Consider the following 4,484-nt stretch of genomic DNA (forward strand, 5'->3'; position numbering starts at 1 on the left):
CTGTGCCACCGGTGTTTCAAACACCAGCAGGATTGCACATGGTGGACAGGTTTCAATGCCACTTACTGACTGAGACAGACCAAAAAGAAGGAACAGGCTATCCACTTCTCAAAGAACTGGCCAGGAAAAACCTTATGAATAGGAGAGAAACACTGTCTGATACATTACTGGGCAACTTTATGAATAGCCTGGAAACACTGTCCAATACAGTGCAGGAAGATGAGTCCCTTAGGTCAGAAGTCACTCAAAATATGACGGGGAAAGAGCTACCTCATTAGAGTAGTACCAACCTTAATGACACAGGTAAAGTAAAGCTTTCAGGACCTCCATTTGCTGATGTGGCATGACTCAAATTGAGGAGAAATAGCTGAAAACATCCATTAACAATCAGAACATGGAATGTATGAAGTATGAATCTAGGAAAATTGGAACTTGTCAAAAATTAAATAGAATGAATAAATATTGTTATCCCAGGCATTAATGAGCTGAAGTGGACTGGATCTTGCCATTTTGAAACAGAAAGCCATATGATCTACTATGCTGGGAATGACAATTTGAAGAGGAATTGCATGGTATTCATCATTGCAAAGGATATTTCAAGATCTGTCCTGAATCTGACAGAGCCTTGTGGAACCACTGAGACTATGGCCCCTAGCTGCCCTTCAGGTCTAGAATTGAACCCATACCTGTGGCTTCCAGCCAAACAAAAGACTGGCATATGAGGTGAACATTTACCTGAGATAGATACACTCCTTGGAGAGAACAATCATGGGAGAAAGAAGGGCTGCTTATGCACAGGGAGACAGCTCAGGGGACAGGAGTGCATAGAGGGATGGAAACAGGGAAGAGGTAACTATGGAGAGGAAGTGGGAGGGGAGCTGTTTTATTGTGGTTAATTGTGGTCAATGGCATGAGACAAAGTGTATGTGAACGGCTGTATGGAAAGTGAATTTTCTTTGTAAATTTTCACCCAAATCACAATAAGAAAAAAAAAAAAAAAAGGAAGAAGAAGAAGAGAGAAAAAAAAAAGAAGCGAGATCTGTCCTGAAGTATAATGCCGTCAGTGATAGGATAATATCTATATGCCTACAAGGACTCAAGCCCATTGCTGTCAAGTTGGATCTGATTCATAGAGACCCGTCCTTGGGTTTCCAAAGCAATTACACTATGGAAGTAGACTGCCCAATCTTCCTTCCAAGGAGTGGCTGGTAGGTTTGAACGAGCAGCCTTACAGCTAGCAGTCAAGTGCCTTAGATGCTAAGCCACCAGAGCTCCTCCCTATAAGGAAGACCAGTTATTACCATTATTTAAATTTATGCACCAACCACCAAAGCCAAAGATGAGGAAATTGAAGATTTTTTAAATAAATTTCTCCAGTCTTAAAATGACCAAACATGCAATCAAGATGTGTGTATTATCACTGGTGACTGGAATGCAAAATTTGGAAATAAAAAAGTATCACAGGTAGTTGGTAAATTTGGCCTTGGTGACAGAAATGAAGCTGGAGATCACAGGATAGAATTTTGCAAGACCAATTATTTTTTCATGACAAATACCTTTTTTCAACAACTCAAATGATGGCTATACACATGGACTTTGCCATAAGTACCCAGGAATCAGATTGACTACATCTGTGGCAAGAGGCAATGGAAAAACTCAATATCTTTAGTCAAAACAAGGCCAGGAGCTGATGATTGTGGAACAGACCATCAACCGCTCATATGCAAGTTAAACTTGAAGTTAAAGACAATTAAAACAAGTCCAAGAGAGCCAAAATATGAACTTAATATATCCTTCCTGCATCTAGAGACCATCTAAAGAATAGACTTGATGCATTGAACACCAATGATTGAAAACCAAAATAATTGTGGGATAACATCAAGAACATCATCCAAGAAGAAAGCAAGAGGTCATTAAAAAGATGAGAAAGGAAGAAAAGACCAAAATGGATGTCAGAAGAGATTCTGAAACTTCCTCTTGAGCAGAGAGTAGCTAAAGCAAATTGAAGAAATGACAAGATAAAATAGTTGAACAGAAGATTTCAAAGAGTAGCTCAAACAGAAAAAGCTAATTACAATAATGAAATGTGCAAAGACCTGGAGTTAGCAAAACAAAACGGAAGGACATGGTTGGCATTTCTCAAGCTGAAAGAACTGAGGAAAAAATGTAAGACCTGAGTTGCAATATTGAAAGATTCTATGGGCAAAATATTGAATGGTTCAGGAAGCATCAAAAGAAGATGGAAGGACTACACAGAATCACTGTATCAAAAAGAACTGGTCGATCTTCATCCATTTCAGGAGGTGGTATACGTTCAAGAATCAATGGTATTGAAGAAAGAAATCAAATCTGCACTGAAGGAATTGGTGAAGAACAAGACTCCAGGAATTTAAGGAATACCCATTGAGATGTTTCAACAAATGGATGCCCCACTGGAGGCACTCACTCAGCTATGCCAAGAGCTTAGAAGACAACTACCTGGCCAACTGACTGGAAGAGATCCCTATCTGTACCCATTCCAAACAAAGGTGATCTCACAGAATGTGTAAATTATTGAACAATATCATTAATATTGCATGCAAGTAAAGTCTTATCGAAGGTAAATAAAAAATGGTTGGAGCAATATATTGACAAAGAACTTCCAAAACATTCAGAAGAGGACATGGAATAAGGAATATCATTGCTGATGTCACATGGATCTTGGTTCAAAGCAAAAAATATCAGAATGATGTTTACTTGTGTTTTATTGACTATGCCAAAGCATTTGATTGTGTGGACCATAACAAATTGTGGATAACATTGAGAAGAATGGGAATTCCAGAACACTTTATTGTACTCATGAGGAACTGTACATTGTACATAGACAAGGAGGCTGTTGTTCAAACAGAACAAGGAGACACTGCATGGTTTAAAATCAAGAAGGGAATGTGTCAGGGTTGTATCCTTTCACCATACTTATTCAATCTATATGGTGAGCAAATAATCTGAGAAGCTGGACTATATGAAGAAGAACATGGCATCAGGATTGTAGGATGAATCATTAACAACCTGCGATACACTGACAACACAACTTTCCTTTCTGAAAGTGACGATGACTTGAAGCACTTACTGATGAAGATAGAAGAATACAGTCTGCAGTATGGATAACATCTCATTATAAAGAAAACAAAAATCCTCACAACTGGACCTATAAGCAGCAGCATGATAAATGGAGAAAAGATTGAAGTTGTCAAAGACTTCACATTGCTTGGTTCCACAATTGACACCAATGGAAGCTGTGGTCAGAACCTCAGACATAGGGCAAATCAGCTGCAAAGGACCTCTTTCAAGTGCTGAAGAGCAAAGATATCTCTTTGAGGACTAGAGTGTACCTGAAACAGGCCATGATATTTTCAACCACCTCTTATGCATGTGAAAGCTGGACAACGAATAAGGAAGACTGAAGTAGAGTTGATGCTTTTGAGTTGTGGTGCTGGCGAAGACTGCTGAAAGTACCATGAACTGCTAAAAGAACTAACAAATCTGTACTGGAGGAAGTGTAACTGGAATGCTCCTTGGAAGTGAGAATGGCCAGACTTTGTCTCACCTACTTTGGTCATGTTATCAGAAGGGACCATTCCCTGGAGAAGGATGTCATGCTTGGTAAGGTGGAGGGTCGACAAAAGAGGGGAAAGCCCTCAATGAGATGGATTGACACAGTGGCTGCAGTGATGGAGTCAAGTATAGCAAGGATCATGGAACTGGCATGGGTAGTGTTTCATTCTGCTGTGCATAGAGTCGCTATGAGTCGGAAATGACTTGAGGGAACCTACCAACAACAATACCCAAATCAATCTATACATTCAATGTAATCCTGATCGACATTCCATCAACATTCTTTGAAGATATGGAAAAACCAATTAGTAATTTTATATGGAAAGGAAAGAGACCTTGCATAAGAAAAGCACTAATGAAGATGGAGAACAAAGTAGGAGGTCTCACACTCCTAAATATCAATACCTACTGTACAGCCAAGTTATCAAAACAGCCTGGTATTGGTACAACAGACACATAGACTAATGGAACAGAATTGAGAACCCAGAAATAGATCCATCCACCTACGGTCAACCAATTTTTGACAAAGGGCCAAAATTCCTTAAATTGGGAAGAGTTAGTCTCTTTAACAAATTGTTTTGGCAAAATTGGATATCCATTTGCAGAAAACTGAAAGATCCATACCTTGCACCATATACAAAAACTAACTCCAAATGGACCAAAGACCTAATGTGAAACCAAAAGGAAGAAGTTCATCAAAGAAAAAATAAAGGTAAACTTAGGGACCTTCATGTATGTATAAATAGACTATCAAACATAATCCAACATGCACAAACAGCTAAAGATAAACTAGATGGTTGAGACCTTCTAAAAATTAAATTCTTATGTGCATCAAAAAAGAAAAAGGAGTTCTAGTGACATACTTAGGCATTTGACTGCTAGAAGAAGGT

This window comes from Orycteropus afer, unplaced genomic scaffold (assembly GCF_000298275.1).
Source record: "Orycteropus afer afer isolate SDZICR_OR568_19922 unplaced genomic scaffold, OryAfe1.0 scaffold00053, whole genome shotgun sequence".
Taxonomy (NCBI): Eukaryota; Metazoa; Chordata; class Mammalia; order Tubulidentata; family Orycteropodidae; genus Orycteropus; species Orycteropus afer.